General features: G+C 42.4%; 1 protein-coding gene and 1 pseudogene across 3 annotated transcripts in view; both read left to right on the plus strand.

Annotated features, from left to right (window-relative positions):
- Nucleotides 1–6: 6 nt before the first annotated feature.
- Nucleotides 7–25,098, plus strand: part of TCF20 (transcription factor 20) — an 87,439-nt gene continuing 62,347 nt past the window's right edge. For all 3 annotated transcript variants that reach the window (XM_006917356.3, XM_006917358.3, XM_015593561.2), the window contains exon 1: nt 7–35. The gene's annotated coding sequence lies outside the window, so the exon portion shown is untranslated. The remainder of the gene's footprint in view (nt 36–25,098) is intronic.
- On the plus strand, nt 8,013–8,131 carry LOC112484289 (annotated as a pseudogene).

The raw sequence follows: 25,098 nt of genomic DNA on the forward strand, positions 1-25,098 counted from the left end.
CCGAGGCCGAGGGACCGGGCGGGGGGCTCCCTCAGGTAACTGCCGCCCGGGCCGGAGGGGGAGGGGCAGGGGTCAGGGTTGAGAGGCTGGGGCCAGGCCGGGATGTCCGGCCTCGGGGGCTGGGGGCAGAGGTCTTTGCCCGGCTCGACCTGGGAATGCTGAGTCCCCCGGACTCCGAGGCTGGAGCTCGGGGTGCTTGGGGAATGGCCCGGCCCGACCCGGAGCGCAGAGCGGAGCGGCCTGGCCTGGCCTAGGGTTGCTGAGGGGAAGGGGCCGGGTTTGGCGTCAGGGCGCTGAGGGGTCTCAGTCCGGCCTGGGAGTCCCTCAGGGCTTGGGCACCGGTCCTTGCCTTAGGGTGCCGGGGGAAGGTACCTGCTCGTCCCGGCCTCGGGTGCCAAGTAGGCGGGTGCGAGCGGTCGGCGCCCGGGTGTCGGCGGAGTCAGCGCCGCCGGCCACCCTAGAGCTCCGGCTGCGCTCCCCTCTTCGCTGCGGGCCGGGGGCGAGGCCGGCGGGCGGAGGGCCGGGTGGACAGGAGCGGCGCCGGGGCGCCCGGGAGTCGGAGCGCGCCTCGGCCGCGGAGGGACAGGGGCCGGTTTATTGCCATGTGAACACCTGAAGCCATGTGGACGCGGCTGCGTCTCGCCTGTTGGGGGCAGAGGGCAGGTAGCGGCTGGCGGGGCGCAAGGTCCCAGCGCGGGAGGGGGGCGGGGAGCGGAGCGCAGGACACACTTCCTGCGTGGGGCTTTCTCCCCCTCCCCCGCCGCGGTGAGCAGGGCGGGGTGTTTGATCCGGTGGTCCCCGTGTGCGAGCGAGCGCTCGTTTGGGGACTCGAGGCTCTCAGCTTCCCATCCCTTTTTGGGGGGCGGGGGGGTGTTGAAGTGAAGTGGCTGATCCGGCCCAGCCCGCTCTGGCAGCGGCGGGAGGTGGAATGTCTCCTGTGCGCCGGGATGGGAGTGGAATTTAGTGAGTTGGGGAGGCGGTGCCGAGGAGCTGCGCCTTCCTGGGCCTGTGGGTGGGGATTATTGTCTGTCTGTTTTTGTGGTTGTGGATACTAGCACTGTCTGCCTGTCAGTGTGTGAAACCGTTTAGTTTGCCTTTAGGGGACAGATCAAAATTAGGATCCCCCCCACCCACCCCGCCCCTTTCCTCTTTGCTATTTTTTTTCCTCCCAAAGATTAGATGACTCTGGTAACTGCAGTAAAATGGATGGAATTTTCGAGCTATTATCTAACAGGCAGATCTTTGGATGATAATTGGACCCTTATGTTAACAGCTTCAGTGAAGAGTTTTATAAAACATCTTACATGGGGTGGCAGCTTGGTGGAGTGGGAAACTGCACTGAAGCCCGATCTAGGAGACCAGGAATCTACTTCCAGCTTTGCCACCAAATAAACTATCCCTGTCTGTTACCTACCCACCCGCCCAAGGCTCCAATTTCCTCATCTGTTAAACGAGTTAAATGAGGACTCCCTTGCAGGTCAGACATTACAGGGTTCGAGGTAGTTTTGTGTTGTGTCTCTCCTATTTTGTGCTTTTGTTTTAATCAGAGGCGACCTTCCAGAGAACTGCAAGGCTGTGCCTTACCTGGCTTTTAAAAACCTGTCTCACTTTCTAGCTTCCAGCCTCTCCTCCAGTAGAGCGCAAAACTTGGTTAGGGTACAGTTTTTCTCAAATCTAAGATGCTGTTCTGTGCTTCTCAGAAAGTCTGTTCTAGCTTATACTGAATGTGCCTTGTATTTTTGTTTTTGTGCAAGAAGTTATCAGGAAAAAGATTTCAGAGAACATTTGACTACTTGGAGCTGTGGACAAAGCATGTGGGGTCTTGTGTGTATTATTGGCTCCAGGGAGTTCCAAGATCTTTTCTCTGCAGGAGACTGGAGGGCTTTATTTAAAGTTCTTTCAAGGGATATTTGGCGTTTGGCTAACTTTTGAAACTTCCAGTATTCTCAGAATAGGGATAAAATGGAATTCCATAATATCTGTGAAATGGCATGCTAGTGGAATTAACTGTCACCTCAGGGTGCACTAATTATTCGCATCCCCAATTTATTCTTTAATGGTAGCAGGATGCTTCCTCTCAGATGCTGAGGAACCCCAATTAGTTTCACTGATTTTATGGTGTGTGAGGGCCGTAGGCCACGCTTCTGACTAGTTAGTCCTTCTAGTCTGGTCTCAGAAGTCGGTCTTGTTTGTTTTAAATTTCTAGCGCTGTGATGCTTGAAGGACATGTGCCTGATACAGTGTAAAAGTCTTTTTTAGGTCTTTATTTAGTCTGTACAGTTTCAAAAAGGGTGTCAGCATTGGAAGGTGTGCTTGTAATGTTGACTTTGGAGACGGATGGGTAGAATTTTTCTTGTATGTTAACATCAGGCCTATCACAAAAATAGATAATTTTATACAGCTGTGCAAATTGATTATTTGGAGTTTCCCAAAATAAGCAGTTTATTCTGCCTTAGTATTTAAATCATGACCTTGTGTTTGGTGTGGGATTTTAAACACCCTAGTTACTTAAATTGTAAGCAGTTACCACATGTACATTTAGTTTTGTGTTACGAGAAGTTATAAAATTCTTATTCTACAAAGGTAATTTGTGTGTATGTGACAGATTGACAGAGTAGTGAGATGTCAGGAGACATCTTTTAGGTTTTAGGTTTTATATCCTTTTAGTGGTATGGAATGGAATGTAGTTGAAATCATTTCTTTTTAGACCAGGAAATTAGAGTTGGGCTTCTGGTGAATTCAGCCTTCTCTTCATATAGATGGGAAAGGATGCTAACTTTTCTGTTTTGTTTGTTTGCTCGTTTGTATTTTAGATCCAGTATGCTAAGTTCTGTCTAAGGTGTTTAAGTTGTCTTACAAAATCTATCCAGCAGAGCTGAGAGGTCAGATATCGCTCCTTTCTGTGAGAGATCGTAGAGGTAGTAAGGGGTCAGGGTTTCGATGTACCTGTCCTTCCCTTGATTGCAAAGCCTTTACTAGGTCTATGATAGTTTAATGCCTGCTCAAGGCACAAATCAGCTGGTGGTAGATTGGTCTTGGAATGCATATTTCATGCTGTGCTCCCTTTTTTAAAGTTATAATGAACTTGAAATCTGGACTTGGGCAGAACACTGGAAAGCATGGTTTTGTGACTGTACCACGTGGTTTAGTGATCCCCGGGAGTTTTCTAAACTTTCACTTTCTCCATACCTGGCCAGTTTTGCCAGTGCACCTGAGATTTAATCTGAAAAGTTTCTCTATCATACCCAGTCATGCCATTCTATCTTGAGCTGAAAAAAATTTTTTTATCAGCTCAAAGAGTGATATAATATGTAAGGGGCTGCCTCTTGTCTATTTCTGGTTTATAGTGCATAGGAATAATATCTGATGACTGCTCTTAGTTTGACCAGATGAGACTCAAAAGATGTATTTATAAAAGTCCTTTTCCCAGTATGCCTCAGGTGTTTGTCCTCATAGGGGCTTGCGTTCAAGGCCCCTTAGTGCTTATTAGATCTGTCTGAGGTTTCTGACTCTGTTGCCTTCATTTTCTTTTTCTGGAGAGAAAAGTAACAAAATAAAGCAAAACGATAAATCCTGTTTATATTGGGACAAAACTGTACATCAGAGTTGTACTTTTGAAATATAATACAGTTAGCCCTTGAACAACACAGGGATTAGGGGTGCTGATATCCCACCCCTGGCACATTTGAAAATCCACGTATAACTTTTGATTCCCCAAAAAATTGTACTAGTAGCCTACTGTTGACCAGAAGTCTTACCAATAACAAACAGTTGATGTTTATGATGTTTATATAAACAGTTGATACCAAGGCAATAACATTAACATGTATTTTATTATACGTTATGGGTATTACATACTGTATTCTTACAGTAACAAGCTAGAAAAAAGAAAATGTTAAGAAAATCATAAGGAAGAGAAAATATGTTTACACTATTTATTGAAAAAAATCTTTGTGTAAGTGGACCTGCATAGTTCAAACCTGTGTTGTTCAAGTATCAATTGTTTAATGAAATCGAGGCTTTCATAGTGCATAATTTGGTCACATTGCATTTAGACCGGATAGTTGTTTTCATCATTAGGCTGTTAAAAATCCTCATAATACCTGTGGTATGTGCCGTATAAGTGGAAAGATTCTTGTGACAAACACAATCAGGACTTTCTGCATTTGAGTTGTGTTCGCTTTCCAGGTAATACGCATGACCCAGCAGGAAGATGAACTATAAAGTGACTTATTGGTATATCTGTGGCTCGTTATCTGATGTTTCGTTGTGGGGAAGAGAAAACATTAGCTGCAGGGAAAACATCCATAGTGCAGGATGTACACATACGCTGTTCTGTAGGAAAGGGTGGAAGTTCGTTGGAATGCTCGACGGTCAGCCTAATTGGAAGATGGTTCCATGTTTGAACAGCACATTCCCAAACGTGGATTAAGGTCCTCTGTGTGTTGTGTTCTAATTTTCATTAACAAGTATTTATAGGCGCCATTCTAAGCATGGGAGATGCAGTGGTGGGCAAGATAAAGAAGGAGCCTGCTCTGGAGACAGACTGTAAACAGTGAGTAAATACGAATGTCAGGTGGTGATAATAGCTATGAAGAGAATAAAAAGACAGTATGATAGTGACTCGGGGGATGCTGAGTAGTCATGAAGATGTTGCCTCTTCTGAAGCCTTTTCTGCCAGCAGGGCAGTCAAACTTGATCTATGGGATAGATGAAAATGGCATTAAAGTAAATAATTTGCTTTAGCCCTGAACATCTTGAGAAGTTAATCCAAAGAATAGAGGTGGGTTGATAGAAATCTTCCCTCTGTTCATATCTTTATGCTTTGTGAATGTAGACCTGGCTCAGAAGAGCTTAAGAGGGATCATTAGTGATACCTTTTAACTGGTAGGAAAGAGGAATGTTGTCTGCTTTTTAAGAATGGTTCCAATAAGAAATATAGAGATGTGTTTAAACGTTGGTGAGTGCTAGGCATTATTAGAAACATCCTTTAGTTGTGTGTATGTCTCTTTGTTGGGGAGTTGGATCGGGGGTGTTATAATCATCATACTTAGTTAAAGTTTCAAATGAAGCCAGCAAATGTTAGTGACATCTATATGCAGGGCACTTTGCTAGGTATTGTTTCAAACGAAAGATCCCAAGTGACTGAGTGGAACTTGGGTCGGGGGCTGTTAAGGGAAGCAATGACAGCTGAGAGTGGGCCCTCTGGCAGGAGAGGAAACACTACAGATCAGACAGGCTTCTTACCCATAGCCCAGAGGGTTCATCCTCCCGGCCGTCCTCAGCCAGCTGGCCAGTGTCCTACATGCCTTCATCCACCCTTTCTGTGCTCTCTGATTATAGAATTACATGGAGAGCTGAAAGAAATCTAGATATTGTCTAGTCTAGTCCTTTGGCTTTACAGCTATTAGATGCTGAGAAGGCGATGACTTGCCCAAAGTTATGCAGTTTTACACTGACAGAGCCAAGGTTAGGACCCTGTTCTTTGCCAGGCTGGTGTTCTTTCCACCAGAGCCCATGCTCTCACCAGAGGATCGATAGTTAACAATTGCTCTTGAGTATAAAAAGGAAGCCTCTGGGTGCTAATGTACTCACTTAGGAAAAAGCCTGTGTAGTTCCAGACTTAAGAAGTCAGGGAAAAGACAGCACATCAATCTCAAAAGCAGAGTATAGACAAAGAAAATTGCGCCCCTGTTACTTTTCACAAAGGTACTCAGTGTTGGTTTCTTAGACCCTGCTGAGACAGAATCTCATCCTGATTATGTCTTAGTCCAGAGTAGATGAAATGGAGAAGCTCTTAGCCACATTTAGCATTAGTAGTGAAGTTAAAATAAGGCCCTTTAGGTAATGTGGGAGAACTTTCTGATTTGTGGCTAAAATTGAGTTCTAGAATTCAAGAGTTAAGGCCCTGGTAGGCCTCAGTTCCCACTTCCCGACCTGGGTTTCAGGGAAGGTTTCAAAACCTTCTGCATTTAGCAGTGCCCTAGGCATGAAGAATTACTTTGAGAACCCAGAGATAATTCACTGTGCCTGACAACAGTAGGGATTCAGGAGGAGCAGACTGCTTTCCTGGACCTTTCCCTGACTTACTGCTCTGGTGGGCCAATTACCTGGGGGCAGATTTTGTATCTCTTTGGCAGTAATGTGAGAGAGTACTCTGTAAAAGCCCCATGTAATGGGTACTTTATGAAGACAGTGGAGCATGTGAAGGAAGATGTGTGGCCTCAGTCTGGCTCCATCACTTATAAGCAGTGGCCTTGGGCATTTTGCCTGAGCCATAGTTTCCTCACCTGTAAAATGGAGATACACCTTCCTCAGGGCTGCTGGGAAAAGGAACTAAAAGAGGAAAAGCATATGGTGGAGCATACCACCTGTAGGTGATGCTCACTGAATGGTCATTGTCCACTAAACAGCATTCCCCGTTGCGCCATGTGCCATGATGCTGGACTAGATCAGGGCTGGTTCCTGCCAACCCTATTGCTTTTATGTCCTCGAATATCTGACCAGTAGAGAATGGCAATTAAACAGAGGCATCAAAAGAGCTCTGATCGGAACGAGTACAAGGTGCTGTACCAAGACGTGACTTGAAAGGTCGCTGGAGGTTTCTTAAAGGACCATTTGCTTCTTTACCACCCGCCTGTCCCTTAGCTGTCTCTGCCCACCGCTGTGGCTTGTTCCTCCCCTTCCTGACCATTGGCATTCTCTGTACTCTCCTCAAGTGCTCTCGGGCTTTCATGATTGTCTGTAAGCTGATGATTCCACATTGACATCTTCAGCCAGACCTTTCCTAGCTCCTCCACTCCTGCTGGATGCTGCTACTTGGATGTCTCACCAGTAACTTGAGCCTCACAAGTCCAAAACTGAGCATATATTCTTCAAAAACTTCCTCTTCTATTTTTCCCCTTCTCCATAAATGGCTTTACCATCCATCCAGTTTCTCAAGTCAGATTCCTTCTTTTTTCTCAGCACTCCACATCTAATCCATCACCAAGTCCCCTTTAGGGCTGTTTCCATAATCTGATTAGAATTTGTCTCTCTGAGCCACCATCACCTCCTGCCTGCAACACTGTGCTTGTCTCTTACCATCGTCTACCGATTTCTGCTCCCATCTGTCTTTATTCCGCTTTGCCCAGAGTAGCCAAGAGTCACCTGTCTCTCCAGCACTTAAAATATCTTTTAACGGTTTCTCAAAGCACTTAGAAGACAATCCAGACTCCTTCCTGTTTCTCACAAGGCCCTGAATACCCCGACCCCTGCCTGCCTCTCTCACCACCTGTCCTGCTACTTGTGCTTGCTGTCCTTTGGCCACATTCTGGTACTACAAATCAAATCAGTGGTTGCCTCTTGGAAGGAAGGGGATTGACTGGGAAGGGACAGGAAAGAACATTCTAGAACGATGGAAATGTTCTGAGTCTTGATAGGCATTCATCAAATCTGATTGAATCATATACTCTGCATGATTTTACTATATGTAAATTATACCAAAAAACAACCTAGGAATTGTCTTAGATTCTTTTTTCCCCTCACTCTCAGTGTTTAATCTCCTAGTAAGTTCTGTTTATATTATATCCAAAATATATCTTGAATTTGTTTTCTCCCATCTCAAGCACTATCCCCTCTTATCTGGACTGCTGTATTATTAGCCTCCTGACTGGTTTTCCAATTCTCTATTTTTGCCCTCTTCCCAAACCATTTTCTACTTATCAGCTAAAATGGTCTTTAAAAATCCTAATTGGATTATGTCAGTCAGTTGTCTCCCTCCAGTCAGTCTCTTTTCGTTGCTTTTCTGGTGGCCAGTGAGAGCCTATCTGACCCTGCCTCCCTCTGGCCTCCTCCTTGCTCCCTAAGTTACAGCCTCCTTGACCCTCCCTGCTTTTCAGCACCTCAGGCTCTTTTCTACCTTAGGACCTCTATACTTGGCTCCTTTGTCTGCTTGGAGCACTCTGCCTCCCAAATCTGTGTGAGACTTGTTTCTGTTTGTCATTCAGGCTCAGTTTAAATGTTTACTTCTTGTCTAAGGCCATGCTACCCTGAACAAGCCCGATCTCTTCTGATCTCCGAAGCTAAGCAAGGTTGGGCCTGGTTAGTACTTGGATGGGAGATCACCTAAGAAGACCGGGTGCTGTAGACATTAAAAAAAAATTTTTTACCCAATAAATGAATGAATGAATGAATGAATGAATGATTACTTCTCTAAAAGGTTTTCTCTGGCCCTCCCTGTCTAAAGTAGCGCCCATCACATCACCTCGTTTATTCATAACTTTGATTCCTGTCTGAAATTCTCTTTGCCCATCTCCTCCCTCGAGGGTTAAGCTTAGTTTGTTCACTGCTGTATATTTAATGTCTGCAGCAGTATTTGCCACATAGTGGGCCATATGTTTCGACTGGGGGAAGGTATTGATGGTGGCGATGGGATGAGAACTTTAGGAGGGAGACGTGTGAAGGAGAAGGAGGAAGGAAAATCAGGACTTTGGGCTTGGAAACTGGGCAATAGTGGTGCTATTCATTGAAGTAGAAAACAGTGGAGAAAGAGAAGATTGGGGCGGGGATAAAGTGTTGAATCTCGTCTTAGACTTAAGTTTGAGATGCTTGTAAGGAAGGCATGAAGTGTTTGAAGCACAGATCTGACGCCGAGGAGAAGGACCTGGGCTGCAGACTAAGACTTAGATCGAGGTCACCGTACATGTGCAGCCCCGAAGTGGATGAGATGGCGCTCTGGGGTGAACCAGGAGTGTGAGTATATACAGAAGTGGTTCCTTCATTTTATCCTGCCTGAGTGACGGGATTCTCCCGCCAATAACACGGACTTTACTGAGCTCAGCCCCTAGAAGGTTTAGTAGCTTTAGACACCCCCTCCCCTTACGTTATTGTTCTAACACTGACAATGCTCACAGGGTCAGGACACGACTAAGGAATGGGAACACCAAGGGAGCAGGGCAGCGTTTCAAGAACAGGATGCAGACAGGTTAGGAGGAAAACCCAGAGAGCATGGTGTGGGGAAAGAAAGTTTCAAGTCGGAGCCGAAGCCAAGAGTCCTGAGCAGTGTCAGTTGGGAGGGGAGGGGATAACTGAAGCTGCGTCGTTGTATGTTGATGAGAAAGCGAGGTGAAGAAGTGGAGACAGTGAGTTTGGAGTCAAACCTTCCTAAAGTTTAGCCGTTAAAGGAAAGTATAAAAATAGGTGCAGGGAGAATCCGGAGTTAAGAGAAGATGTATTTTGCATAGAGGAGAACCTTAAACCTGTGTAAATCCGGGTAGGAAGGAGCCAGCACGGGCTGTGATGTAGATGCCCACGAGTGTCAGACCGAGGACCTCCCTGGATAGCTCAGAGCCCGAGGTGAACCAGGGCTGGCTTTGGATGGTCAGAATCCCCAGAAGAAAGCAGAGGTGTGCGCACGGGAGCAGATGGATATGGGGCGGGAAGGTAAATGAGGAGTGCTTTTCTGTGTGCAGCTGAGGGTCAGGAGCCAGGCGGGGAGTTGGAAGCTTGAAGAACACAGGAAATTTGGGGGGAAACCGCTGTGGCAAACAGATAAGGCAACTAAGGAAATAAGAATTGCAGGGGGAAATTATAAAGTAGTTAAAATGAGCTTTCTTCCTCCTGGGATTTTCAAGAAACTGGTCAGACCTTTACAATTCTTTGTCTAGTTTTCATTTTACTGATTTGGACTCTGCTTTTCCCGTTCGTACCTGGCAGTTCCAGTCCTTCTCCATTTGTCTCTGCCATTTCCTTGCATTAGACAGTGACTTCTACATCATTGTACAGCCTCATGTCTTATTTAACCAGTACTTCTGTAGCATTCCCCGCATTGGGGAGGTGGCAGTGTTCTAAGTGTCCTATCAAAACAGCACAGAAAGGTGAGGGCCATTCTTATTCCCTAGGAACTGAGCTGTCTCAAGTTTGCAGGGGCGCCCGGGGCCCTGGTGGCCTGGCTAGGGGGCAGGAAGAGAGAGTCCTCTGTCTTCCCAACTCCAGCCACAGCAGCTCTCGTCATTTCTTCCTTACCTTTTGGGTATCTGCATAAGAATTTTGCTGGGAAAAACCTGCAAAACGTTTTCGAACACCACTGCACTAGGCTCTAAGGTCCTTGTGGTCAAGGTTGTGTTTTATTTTATAGCCCCGGCAGCTGGCACACTGCCTGGGAGTACATTCAGAGTGAGTGCACGGGTTTATGACTGAGCCTCTGCTTTGGAATGCCCTCTCTTCCTCCCTGTCTTGATCCTTATATTACAGTTACTGTAGAACGTGTCTATTTCACCATAAGATTGTCTATTCTTAGGTGGCCACCAGGCCGTGTTAATCTTTATGTCCCTTTCTCATAGGAGGTATTAAAGTAATGTTAAGTTTGGATTTGTAGAAAACTTGCAAAGCATTCCTAAGAGTAAAATGGTTGAAGGATGGGGAAAAAAGTTCGGAGAAAATATCAGCCAAAGAACTGAGTTAATTTTAATTTAGCCTGGGAAAGTATTCTAAGCCATAAGTTAATGAAAGTCTTAGGGTATGTTGGGGTGATGGCTCTTCTTGCACTTTGAGGAGGACCATAGCAGATGAGGCTGGATAGAGCACTAGAGGCGGAGCCGAACAAACCACTACAAGGAAAGCTGGACATTTCTCCTGGAGAGCTTGAGGACAGTGGGATAGACTCGTTTGTGTTCAGTAATTCCTACTCAACAGCAGAGGTGCGGCGAACGTGCCCTCAAGATCCCAGCCAAACGACGCCTATAAACTCAAAATATAGTGTAAATGAACCTGAACAGTTCACAGGTACCTATACATTAGCGAACAGATGTAAGCAAAAAACATGTTGCGTTGAATTTAGTGCAATTGTTTTGTTTTTTTCCTAGTGGATACGTGAGTTTAAACATAAAGGCAGTAGAATCTTCATCTATTAGTTGAACAAGGCTTTGTGGAAAGGGATTTAAGGTCTAACATACCAAACAGGAGAGATCTAAGTTGCAGTGAAGGACTTTGCAGCCTGCATCATTCATTAAATGTCTCTTTTTAAAAAAAACTTTAAAGTTTTGGTATGTTGGCCAGTAAAGTGCTGAAAGTTGGCTACCCCTAAAGATAAGAGACATAGGCCAAATGAAGCCTATGGGAATGAGACATCAGAGGAAATACCAGAAAAAGAAAAGTTCTATTTCAGTTCAGTCAAGATTGCTAAGTGTATACCATGCTAGGCACAAGAAATGCAAAAATAAATAAAACATCTTCCCTTTCCTTGTTGTTCAGTGTCTATGGGAGAGTCAGACATGGAAAATTAACATAAAATCTATGTAGGATCTCTCAGGCTGCAACGGTGGTATAGCCAGAGTTCTGGGAGAGAACTAGGCAGGAGGCTTTACTCCTGATTAAGTCAGAGAAGGCTGTACAGAAGGGGACATGTGAGCAGGACCTGGAAGGATAGATTAGAGAGAGCCAATTGGACGAGCCGAGAAGGGCCAGTTCAAGGGAAGGTCCTTCAAGAATCAAGGCTCGAAAGTATGTGGCATATTTCATAGCAAAGTGCAGGTTCTTAGGGGGACTCGTGATCATAGGGAAGGGATGGTCAGAAGAGAGTGTAGCCTGAGGGTGAGTGGGGATAGCTTGGTGATGGGCCTAGAATCTGAACCCGGGCAGTTGGTTTTCATAAGTAGAACAAGATCTTGTGAAGAGAGACGTGATATATGATTGAGACTTGTTGCGATTGTGAGGAGAGGTGGGAAGGAGATGGGAGGGCTAGGACCAAATAATGAATTGATCGTCTCTGCTTCTTCTTGTTCTGGTTTTCCCATGGCCAAAACTCTAATCTACTTGAGAAAGATCTGTAAAATTTAGCAACCGGTTTAAGTAAAATGGGCTTTGAGAAAATTTTGGCATCAGTTCACTTTGATATTTAATGTATGAAAACTTGAATAAATTAATACTACATAATAAGTAATGTAAATATTTTATATAAATAATAAATTCAAAGTTCCAGGCATTGTTCTGAACACCTAAAAAATATTAACTCAGTTCTTATAAAAATCTTATCATCTCCATTTTCAGATGAGGAAATTGTGTAACCGATTGAGTGATTTGCCCAAGGTCTCTCATCTAAAAAGTAGCAGAGCCAGGATTTGAAATAGAGCATCCTGACCCCAGATTCTGTGCCCTTAACCTGTACACAGAGCAATTCTATGTTTAATTGAATCAACTGGACGATAACCCTTGCAGAATACGTTCGTGACCCCTTCGAAGAGGAAGAGTTTGGATTTGGATTGTAGAAAAAGAGTTGAGTGGAGCCCAGGAACTGCGGTTTTGGGACCTCGCTGTTAGAACATCATGTCATCCGTGTGAGAGCAGGGACTTTCTTCCGTCTGCCATCATAGTCCCATAGCCCAGAATAGTATTTGGCATGTAGTTAGTGCTCAGCAAATAGTTCGTGTAAATTAATAAATGAAGTATAATTTTGCTGCTAGCACTCAAAGGAATATGCCAAGAAAGCTTCAGTTTCTTTTTTCCCTTTGGTTCGCTGTTCATGGTCCCTTGCTGAATTAATGAGCTATAGGAATTTCTTACTTGCTGGTTTTGTTGAACTTACATTGCTCAGCTTTCCAAGGATGGCAGCTTAGTCTACTGTTTTCTAGACTTAAAATAAGCGATTTATTTTCAAAATTAAAATATTAGGTTTTAAGACCAGTAGAAATATTTGTCTATGAATAAGATTTTTTTTTTGGTGGTACTTTTGGTCTTTCATATGCCTATATTTAAGATTTGAACTTTGAAAATGTTACTAAAGAGAATTGGAATTGACTTCTAATTATAGTAGTTGATATTATATATTGATGGAATCTTTTTCTCATTCTCAACAGACCAAGCATTATCTCTGCTTCTCTTTTTTTGCCAGTATTCTTAGTACTTGATACTGGTCCATCTGTATCTGCTGAAGAAGCTTTTTCAGTGAACGATTCATTAGGGATTCTCTTCCGGGAACCTAGTGATACGGAATACAGCTTAAGAGGTGTCTCTGCTAATGAAGTCACAGCATTGACCATGTACAAGCCATATCTGTGATTTCATTAGCAACTTTAATAGGTGATACAAGTTCCTAAGAAAAGAGCAGACTAGTGTTTTTTCTCTGCTTTAGTTCATTCTAAGTTAAATCATTTGGGAACAGAAAAATGGAAAGTTTCATCTTTTTCCATCTAGAAATGAATAAAAGACAGGTTCCCTAAGCCACTATATTCTCTTGTTGACCCAATTCAGCTTATTACTGTTTTATTAAAATATATACCAAATAGTATTTTATTTTCTTATAAGAATAAGATTCGACTCTGCTAAATTAAAAATTTGAAAAAATCCCACTACTCTTAACAGTAACCCTGTTCTAGAGTTAAAATGGTCATAAAAAATAGTTCCTTTTGTTGAAATAGTTATACGTGGAAATCGTTATATATGTTAAAAAAATTTAAGAATATTAGCATAGTGTTCTAGTTTAAACAACTTAGAACTTTTTTTATTGAAATGTATCCTTTTATTATAAAATTAGTGTGCTCTCATTATAAAATTCAAACAATATAGGGGTGTATAATCTTACTTTCCAGAGATAACTACTGTTTACAATTTAGTCCATATAATTCCGTACTTTAAAAATTTTTTAAATATTTTTTGTACTTTATTTTTTAGAGCAGTTTTAGATTCATAGCAAAATTGAAAGGTGCACAGATTTCCCCGTATGCCCTCCACCCCCACCCACACACAGCCGTCCCCAATATCCATATCTCCCAGCGGAGTGGTACATTTATTACAGCTGATGAACCTACATTGACACGTTATCACCGAGTCCATAGTTTACATTGCAGTTTACTCCTTATGATGTACACATTCCGTGGTTTTGGAGAAATTTATAATGACATACATCCACCATTATAATATACAGAGTAGTTTTATTGCTCTAAAAATTCTGTGCTCCCCTGTTTACCCCTCCCACCCCCAAATCTTGGCAACCACTGGTCTTTTTCACAGTCTCTATAGTTTGCCTTTTCCAGAATGTCAGGTAGTTGGAATCACATAGTATAGCATTTTCAGGTTGGCTTCTTTCACTTAGTGATATGCATTTAAGTTTTTTCCATGTCTTTTCATGGCTTGATAGCTCATTTCTTTTTAGCGCTGAATAATAGAACTATCTTTTTATGTGTCGATGAAGTTGGTTCTTTTTTGTTGTTGTTGTTTTGATTTTTTTGAAGGTGGTTCTTAATACTATTTTATAAACTATTCCTAGGTTTCTTTTTGCAGGCGGTTTATCTCCCAAAGTATTTTGGACAGCTTATGCTAAATTATCTAGTTTTTTTTTAAATATAGGAGCAAAATAATTTCTATGTATGTAAAACCACTGATCTAATAGCCTAACATTTATAGATCCTCTGACAAGTGCCAGGCACAGTACACAGTATTTATATTCATTATTTAATTCTCAAGAACAGACCTATGTAAGGTCAGTACTTTATCTGTAAAATAGGGATAAAGAAATAGATACAAGAGAGATTAAGTAATTTGCAAGAGGGATTAAGTAATCTATCACTCAGCCATGAAGTAATAGAACCAGGGCTGGAACTCAGCTCTGTGTAGCTCTAAAACCTATTTCTCCCTTGTGATGTAAAAGGCACACCTTGAGGTGACAGAAAAAATCTAACTATGGGAGGTGAACAACACAGCGTAAATATATATATGCCTGTTAAAGTGTACAGCTGAAACTTATTGGATTTCATTAACCAATGTCACCACTGAATGAATGAATGAATGAATGAATGAATGGCGCCACCTTCGAGAATACATACTGCAAAGCTGTTTCCTTCCCTACCCACCTGACATTTTTGTCTGTTTCTGTTTCTTCCACTGCAGTGTAGACACCATGGATAGAAACTGCCTTTTTCACCTTTGCATCGCTGTTGCCTAGAGCAGTACATGGCACACAAGGGGCTCACGCATTTGTTGTAAAGAATATGTACTACAGGTTATATCAGACCATAAGACTTGCTTTTAATCACTTTTGGAGGACAGACTATTAAATTAATTTCCTTTATAGTTAGCGATTTAAGTGAGGGACTTGAGGGAGAGGGTGTTGAGGAGCCAGAGGCTAGGAGACAAGGCCGTTGTGGTGTAGAGACTGGAGATAGCTCCAGCCGGCCAGGTGGGAGACCTGCCTGAGCCGCTGTCAGAGCCTCTTGATAATAACTCTTCTTCCCCAGTGCCTGGCCCAGTCTCTTCCTGACTGCTGCCAGAACATCTTCTAAAATACAGCTCTTGTCATATCCCTCTCACTTGTGTGCTCAGATATAGACGCCGTGCCTTGTGATTCAGGCTGTAGGACTCTGCCCTGCCTTTCCAGTCCCATCTCCCAGTTTCCTTCCACCTGTCCTCTGTTGCACCTTCTGTGCCCCCATGTCCATGCATATGTCCATGCCCTCTTTTCCCGGTCTTCATCTGTTGAGATCTCTGTCTTTCTTGGCCTTTCGCAAATGCTCCTTCTTCCATGAAACCTAACATTTCCTTAACTGGGTATTTTTTTCATGGCATTTTGTAATTGTGTGCATTTAATCTTCGCTTTTTATTAAACCCTTCTGAGCATCTTCCTGCCCTCCTTCCCCAGTCCTCTCTGAGGGAAGGATTGTGGTGTCAACACCCCTTAATTTTCTGCAGTGCATTGAATATGTGAGCAGACCGAATAGTTTTTTTGAAGTAGAGAACAAAGGTAGACAAAAGATAGAATTAATGGTATTTCATTTTGGCACAGGGGAGTCTTGTCTTTAGCCAAGGGTCGCGTGGTGGTCAGGAACCTTTTGGAAGAGAAGCCAGGGGCTGTGGGGTGCGGATGTAGGTAGAGGATGAAATATAGGGGGTCTAGTACATGGGAGTAGACGATAAGCCAGATGAGGTCAGGACGAGGTGAGGCACAGGGGTGGTTTTTCAGAGTTCAGAGGTGTGTCCCAGGACTTGTCCTCAGAGTGTTCGGCAGTGCAGTGAGGGAAACAGATCAGTGATAATACATTATAATAATTTGGCCACAGAGAAAGGAAGGTGCTAGAAAATATCAGTTGATTTCTAGAAAAGTGATAGTGAGAGCCAGTGATCTAAGTGATCCTGAGCAGGTGGGCAGAAAGGAGACAGTCTTAGGATCAAGACATCTGTTGTCCTGTCCCCTTAAATGACCATTGCAGAAGGTATCACAAAGGTATTTCATGAAAGGTTAGCTTGTAGTGTTTGAGCTCAGATCTTAAGGGACAAGTAGGTCAGTGTGAAAAGAAACAATCGTGAATTTAGTGTTCGAAACCCATACAGCAGCAGCCTGTTCTTCAGTACTTCATGTGTTTGCCGAGCTGGAGACTGAGAGTCATGGGAGTGAGTCAGACTTAAGGGAGATGAGTAAAGGGGGGGACTAGGGGACAATATTACTCACTCTTGGGTGTCATGGGTTCTCTTAGACTAAGATACCTCTTTTGAGTTTTGCTTTTTTTTTATTGATGCGAAATTCGCATAATATAAAATTAACCATTTTTAATATATTATCAACTATAATAACCATGCTGTACATTAAATCTCCAGAACTTATTTTATCTTACAACTGAATTTCGTTTGTACCCATTGATCAAAATTAACCATTTTGATGTGAACAGTTTAACAGTTCAGTGGCATTTAGTACATTTACAACATTGTGCACCCACAACCTCTGTCTAGTTCCAAAACATTTTCATCACCCCTAAAGAAATCTCATACCACCAGCCAACTGCCAACATGCTTTCTGTCTATGGATTCACCTATTTTGATTATTTCGTATAAATGGAAACATACAATATGTGACCTTTTGTGCCTGGCTTCTTTCACATGTTTTTGAGGTTCATCTGTGTTGCAGCATGTATTAGTACTTTATTCCTTTTTATGGCTGAGTAATATTCCCTTGTATGTATATACCACAGTTTGTTTATCCATTATCACTTCATCGACATTTCAGTTGTTTCCACCTTTGGGTTATTTTGAATAGTGCTGCTCTGAATGTTCATGTATGTGTATTCGTTTACCTTTTTTCAATTCTTAGTAAGTTGATAAAGGATCAGTATAGTTCAGTTTTAACACATGTTTCCCTGTAAACATCTCACATTAGTATGGCATGTTTGCTGCAAAGGCTGGGGGGAAACGGTTGCATCCTGTACTGGAGCCAAGTCTGCCACAAGAAATTCTGAGTCTGACAACTTAAGCTGGTCATGATTAGGGCATGAAGGCATAAACCCCATAGCTTCCCCCGTTGAAATCCCTGTGGCAAACTTCTAGCCATTTGGGAGGTGTAGGGAGGAATCCGGCAGTTAGCACCACCCTCTTCCCATGAATGCCTGCCTTAGCTTGTTATCTGAGGGCCAGGGCTCTATCAAGATGAGACAAGCACTCTCTCCATCCAAGCTGTCTGGCCACTGACCCCTGGTCCGAAGATACTGCTGCTTTCTCTCCAAAGAGAGATCACAGCAGGAGGTACTGACCCTTCTAAACCCATAACTTCTTCAAGCAACTGCCCCACAAGCCACGTAATGTCTGGAGCCACCTACACACCACCTACAGCATGCCCACTGGCCATCAGCCACACCTTCAATGTCAGCTGACTAAACTCCACAGTTCATATTTGTGTTTATTCTTTGTTATACATTCTGTGGATTTTAATAAGTATATAATGTCATGTATCCACCGTTGTGGTATCATACAGACTAGCTTCACTGCCCCAGAACTTCTCTGTGCTCCACCTATTCATCCCTTCCTCTCCCCTTGGACCCTTGGCACCCACTTACCTTTTTACTGTCTCTGTAGTTCGCCTTTTCCAGAATGCTGTATAGTTGGAATCATATAGTTACGTAGCCTTTTCAGACTAGCTTCTTTCACTCAGCAGTATACATTTACATTTCCTCTCTGTCTTTATGTGGCTCGATAGCTCGTATATTTTTTTATCATTGAATAATATTTCATTGTACCACAGTTTGTTTATCCATTTACCTATTGAAGGACATTTCTGTTGCTTATAATTTTTGGCAGTTATGAACAAAGCTGCTGTAAACATTAGTTTGTAAGTTTTTCTGTTTGCATAAATTTCAGTTCTTTTGGTTAAATACTTAAGAGCATGGCTGCTGGATCATAAAATAAGACTATTTTAACTTTGTAAGAAATTGCCAAACTATCTTTCAGAATATCTGTCCATTACCATCTCTCTCTTTTTTAATCATGGTAAAATAAAAAAGTACATAACAGTTACCGTTTTAACCATTTTTAAGTATGCATTTCACCAGCAAAGATTATTTACAGTGTTGTGAAACCATCACCACGATTTGTTTCCAAAACTTTGTCATCACCCCAAACAGAAACTAGGTACTAGTTAAGCAGTAAGTACCCTTCCCTCTTCCCCTGCAGGCCCCAGTACCTTTCATTTACTTTTTGTCTTCTGAATTTGCCTATTCTGGATATTTCATGTAAGTATAATTATACAGTATTTGTCCTTTTGTGTCTGGCATATTTCACTTAGCTTAATGTTTTCAAGGTCCATCCATGCAACACATCACAATTTCATTCCTTTTTATGGTCGAATAATATTCCATAGTATGTATAGACCACATTTTATTTTTCCATTCATCTGTTGATGGACACTTGGATTGCTTCCACCTTTTAGGTATTATGAATGGTGCTGCAATGAACACTGGCATACAGACCTCTATCTCTGTTTTCAGTTCTTCGGGGTACATACCTGGAGTGGCATTGCTGAGTCACATAGTAACTCTATGTTAGTCTTTTGAGGAACTGCTAAACTGGCCTCCAGAGTGGTTGCATTATTTTACATTCCCACCAGCACTGTGTTCCAATTTCATATCCTGGCCAACACTTATAATTTTCCATTTTTTTGATTATAGCCATCCAAGCCGGTGTTGAGGTGGTATCTCATTGTGATTTTGATTTGAATTTCCCTAATAGTGTTGAGCATCTTTTCATGTGCCTGTTGGCCATTTGTATATCTTCTTCGGAGAAGTGCGTATTCAAGTCCTTTGCTTATTTTTTTAATTGGGTCGTTGTCTTTTTATTGTTGAGTCGTAAGAGTTCTTTTTATATTTTAGATACTAGAGCCTTATCAGATATGTGATTTACATTGGCAATTTGGAATTATTTTTTGCTGGTATCATTTGAACAGGTTAGTTTAGACACATTGGTTCAGATATGAATAAGCCTGGATGTAGGTTTGAATAATAACGGAATCCTAAAGATAGAGGAAATTTTGAGTGATTTTGAAATTTGTTTGATGCCTATATTTTTATTTAGTTATTGTATTTTTTTTTTCTGATCTCTTTGAAGCCTATACAGCTCACAAGACCCATGAGACCCAGAGAAACCAAGCTTCGAGAGTCAGTCCCAGCATGCATAAAATATTGTAAGCCACTTTATTCCTAAGACAGAGACATTCAGAGTTATGTATTGAATCACGTCTCTGTGTTTTAGTCTGAAGGTCATATTCCAAACACAGAATCACAGGAGCACTCCCCAGTCATGGGCAGCCAGCCTGTCCTGAAACTTCAGTAGTGCTGTGCTTCAGAAAGGGTTCGTTTTATTTCATGAGCACATTGATGTGTGCAGGGTTTTATGTGTTAATGCTCACCTTTCAGCCAGTTCCTCTCCCACTGGAGTCCCTGTAAGGGGATGTGCTGTGTTACAGAAGCTTGCGGGAAGGGCAGCCGCAGAAGCTGTTTCCCTGTATGTCACCTCCTTGCATGAGAGGGTTCATTTAGCAGTCTCAGCTTAATAAAAGGAGATCCTTGGGCTTTTAACCAGATTGGTTTTCGTATAACGTGAGGATTCCACGTGTTATGTACACTCGTTTCCTGGCTACCTGCTCTGGAGTCCTCCGCTCGCCCGTGGCTGCTCTTTGCTCAGTAGTCCTGGTGGAGCTCTCCTTCCTGTGCCTGGTCTTCCAAGAGCCAGCTTCTCTTTGCTGGCTTAAGTAAGAATTTATCATTTTAAAAATGATAAGTTTAGATTTATTTTTTAAAATCCTTTATTAGGTAGTGTTGGGGGAAATACAAATAAAGTATTTTTTGAGTTCTCATGCCAAGGACTTTGGGTTTAGAGTGTGAGGTGTGCTTAGTTAGTGCGGTGGAAGGAGCGGAAAGAGCTTCTAGGCCCAACCATCGGATGACATTGGAGCGTCCTTACTGTTATTCCTGCGAGTCCCTTTCGGTTTTACTGCTTTTAAGTTTAACCCACTTTCCTTTTAAATACCTCTCTCTGGCATTTTCTTCCTGCCTTTTTCTTTTCTTTTTTCTTTCTTTCTTTTTCTTTTCTTTTCTTTTTTTTTTTTTTTTGGTAGCAGGTAGGTAGAGGGAGTCTTAGGTTATGATGAATTAGCGTATCTCTTCTAAGCGCTTGGCTTTGAGCTCCTCACACACCGGAGGTGTTACGTCTTTGTATTCCCCGTGTCTGGCCCCCTGTAGGACCACACTAGGTGTTTGTTTAGTTAGCTATGGCTATACTTTCCAAACAGGTCATGCCAGTTTGGGAAGACATTCTAGGGTAATAGAGATCACTGATTTTGTATTCTCCAGGCTTCTTGAGTCTGTGGCTTGACATCTTTTAACTGTTCTCGAGAATTTCTAGCAATTCTTTTCACATATTGCTTTGCCTCCATTTTTTCTTCATTCCGAGATTCCAGTTATACAGATATGTTAGACCTTCTCATTCTATCCTTTTTGTCACTTAATCCTTTCTGCTGTAATTTTTATCCTTTTCTATTTTTCATTCTGGATAGTTTCTTTGACCTATCTTCTGTTTAACCAGTTTTCTCTTTGAGTGATTTGCATTTAATTGAAATACACTAAACCCATGGGTTTATTGTTTTTTTCAGTTTGGGTTCTTTTCAAATCTGCTGTGTTGCTTTTTATGGATTTAGGTTCCCTGCTAAATTTTTCAAGCTTGGCTTTTATTGCCTAAAACAATAAATATTGGTGTTTTATAATCTCTCAGTTGTATTATCTGTAGTCCCTTTGAGTCTTGGACTATTTATGATGGTTCTTACTCGTGGTGTTTGTTCATATATTTGTGTACAGGAAATGGTATTTGAAACATTACAGAAATAATTAGAGGCCTTGGATGTCTTTTTCCACGGGGGATTTTTGTTTGCTTTTTCCAGGTGCCTGAGGGCACTAGCAAACCAGGATCACTTTACTCCAAGTTGAGAGTTTGAGATTTTTGAACTAACCAGGTGATTTGAAGCCAAGTCCATGGGAAGGCTGATTTACTTCCAGTTCACTCTTCTGGAATGCAGCCATTTGGGGCGCCATTCCACAGCTCTTGTTGGGGGCAGATTACCAAGTGTCTCCTGTGTAGGGCCCTGGAAGGGCCAGACACACATGGGGCCTCTTGACCATCTCTGGCAGATCAGCATTTGCCCCCAGGTCTCACCTCTTTGGATTTCCCCTCTTTCCAAGGTATTAACTTGGTAATTCTTCGCTACCTTGGTAGCTTTTTGTTACTTTAAAAAGATGTATGTATATTTCATCCCCCCACCCCAAAAAAAAACCCCGTTTTTTTTTTTTGGTATGTGCGCGTCAAATTATTTAGTCCATTATTATTGGATGCAGAAAATGAGACCTTATTTTTATGGGTTCATGGTATTCTAACATTCATCTCAAAACAAGTGACCATAAGGTGAGAGACACTACACTATTGTCTTGCTTACATCCGACTGTGACAGTGAGTATAAGATGGCACAGCTGGTCAGGTAAGCGAAGCATTGTTGGCTAGAGGATTCTCCAAGAATCGATATCTAGATCATGGTCTCCAAATCCAACTACCTGATTTGAATCCCTTATTAGCAGTGTGACCTTCAGCAAATAACTATTTTGTGCTTCTTGTCTAAAAACGTGAAAATAATAATTGTACTTACCTGTGATTGTGCAGATTAAATTAGTTAATAACTAAAGCTTTTAGAATGCTTCCTGACTCACATTAACCACTAGATAAATTTTAGCTGTTATTATAACCATCCAGAAAATTTGGAAATAGCAAGTTTTCAGAAAATGTTTATGTCCCTTTGGCTTTTATTTTCAAAATTTGAGATTGCAAATGCCTTTTCATCAGCCACCTGTCTTCTGTGGCCTTATTTCAGGATGAGTGAAGTCGGGGTTTGCTAATTTCATGCCAGTTGGTCAGGGGAGGAAGAGACACCCCTGCAATCTAGAGACTACCTGCCTTCGAGTGTGTCTCCAGCAGTGGGGAGAGTGGGGATTGGTCTTGTGGCTGTGGCTCTTGCCTATGGAATAACAATGTGCTCCGTTGGCATTTTGATTGTAAACTAGGACTGATGAGGCTTTAACCCTGCTGTGATTTTTATGAATGGACTGTAGATCCCAGGGTGTGGGAGCTTTCTGAATTAGAGAATGACACAGATATGAAGTGTCACAGAGTGGCTGTCAGTCACAGTACTTAGTTATTTTGATTTTAGGGGGTCGTTTTATTGTATTTCATTTGATTGATTGATGGCTAACCCTTCTTCCAGTTTTTGTCCTTGTTTCTTTTGACTGTTTTGTCATTGGTTCAGACTTTTACTTGAGAAAGCAAGAGAAGGAAGTGGTAATACTAATAATAATCACTTTAATTTATATGGTACTTAGCAGTTTACAGATTTATTGTGGAACATGCTTGTGAAGCAGCAAGGTTAGGTTAACTCCTTTTCTCACATGAGAAAAGTGAGTCTTGTGGGTTTAAGTAACTTGCCAGAGACACAGGATAAATAGCAAAACTAGTAAGTATTTAAATATAGGTTTCCTGACTCTAAGTATAGTATGTTTTCCAATGCATCGCCCAGGAGAATCCATTGAAAGTGAGTTTAATAGGAGGAGCAATTGCACCTTGCCAAAAAAAGTTGTGTTTTTGCTTCTTTTGCTTGCTAAAATAAAATTCTTTTTCCAGGTGACATTTTTAAACATGTTTTTCTTGGTCTCTTTCCTTAAGACATTTAGTCCAACTCCAGATAGGAAAGCGGCGCGCGCTGGTCTCACTGTCCCAGAGGGAGAGATGGTCGTGTGCTGGCTCGTGCCCAGTCTCCTGCTCTTCTCCCTGATACTTTAGATCGAAGGAAGAGTTATGGTTATCGCTTCTCAGAGCTCTTGGCAGGGATAGCAGACAGTTGTCAGGAATAGTTTCTTTTTATCTCTTAGTGCCCTGTGTGTGTATACTCAGCACCCTCTTTGTGGTTATGGTTTGCCCCTTTTATTCTCCTTTTTGAAATGAAATGAGAACCTAGAATACAGTCTAGAGCTCAAGCCATTCACAAATATCTTATGCTACTGAAATGATCTGCATTTGTATTTCTTTAAAATCTGTCAAACCCGAATTAATTTTTGAGATTCTTCTTAGAGACTTAGCGGTGAGTCTTTCTCTTGAGTCCCGAAGTTTATAATGTATTTGAAACAGTCTTTTGAGCTATTTAAAGAAGTAGGGTTTTGTAGTTTGTTTTTTTTTATGTTTTGTCTTTTGTTTTCCTATTAGTTTTTAAGTGGGAAGCTCAGTAATCTTTAGAAGGAGCTTAGCTGATAGATGCATTTAACAAAAACTAACATTTCTCAGTATTCTGGAGTTGTAGTGAGTTTGAAGCAGCAGAGCACGTTGTGTGTCAGCTCACCTCTGCTCCTCCGAACTCCTGTGCTCTTTCACAGGAATTAATCATCCAGGCAACGTTCCTCCTGTGCCTGCATCCTTAGCCATACGTGGAGGACCCATAAACTGTAAAAAGGTCCATTGGCTTTTATCTGGAGTGGACTATCCCCGTAGAACTCAGCTCTGCCTTTTACTTCATTTGACAGGTTGACCTATGGTGTTGGCACCTCTAGTAAAATCTAGTCTTAATGCTTTGGTTGACTGCATTTCTCACTGCTTTGCCCAAGGAGGCCAAGGACATGTTAAAATCTGTGTGTCCCATCCTGCATCACCTTTCTCAGACTGTTGGGGTCATGCTTTTGTTTACAATGTGATATTTGTTTCGACTCCACTTCTCTTCATACATCCAGATGTGGTCAGTTAGTGTTAAAGGAGCTTTTTGCATTTGAAACATGTCTGACTCACTGGCTCATGTGTATCCATGGTTATGTACATATATCTTAATGTTTTTACGTTTCTGTGTGCGAAACTTAAAAAGTGCTTTCTTCCAAAAGTCAGAGCCTTTGGAAAGGTAGCTAATTTTCAAAATTCTTTAAAACACTTTTTAAAAACTTTTTATTTCACATTATTTACATTTTAAAGTAGTAAGTTAAGTATTTTGTTCCTCAGAAGTGGTGATCTTATCATGTTCAGCTACTTTGAGGCAGAGGTGCAGATCCATCAGCCTCTCCTTAGGCCTCAGTGAGAGGTGGAGTTCACAGCAGGGAGCAAGGGGTTATAGAGACGTATTCTTGGGATTAACTTCCCTTGCAGATGAAAACTTTGGATCTCCATCTGTTACCTGTTTAGTGAAGAGGCCAGATCTGAGCTGGGCCTCAGGGAAAAATGACCGAGATTTGGGAAGCATTTTGCAGAGGGGCAAAGCACAAGTCAGGGGGTAGGGTTACAGGTAGGGAGCACACAGCCTGGGCAGGTGGTGGATTTGGGTTGGCCAGTAGTGCGCAGCATGATGGGAAAGGAGATTGCCAGGGCCCTGGCCAGACCCCCTGCGCACCCTCCTCGTCGTGACTTTGACCTCGCTGCGTTGTAGTTGTCTGTCTTCTCTCATAGCCTGTGAGCCTTTCCAGGACACAACAGTGTCTTCGTCATCCCTATATCGCCAGGCCTGGTAAAGGGTATTTGCTGTTTATGGAAATTACAGACTTGATAGCCCGCTGTCCCTTCAAACTCAGGGTCTAAAATAAAATCTCATTCCTCCCTTTCATTGGGCTCTCAGCCACCAGGCCTGAAACAGGTCACCCTCCCCTGTGCGCCCACAGCACTATGTACTTATCTCTTCATCCCATCATTATTTGTGTACACTTGTTTGGGGTCATAGTGCATGACCATCACCAGCACATCTGGTGTCCAGCATGTCATACTCACTCAGACTTGGAGACCCCACATGGCCTTTCCTTCTTCTGCACT

This window comes from Pteropus alecto, unplaced genomic scaffold, assembly GCF_000325575.1.
Source record: "Pteropus alecto unplaced genomic scaffold, ASM32557v1 scaffold157, whole genome shotgun sequence".
In the NCBI taxonomy this organism is placed as follows: Eukaryota; Metazoa; Chordata; class Mammalia; order Chiroptera; family Pteropodidae; genus Pteropus; species Pteropus alecto.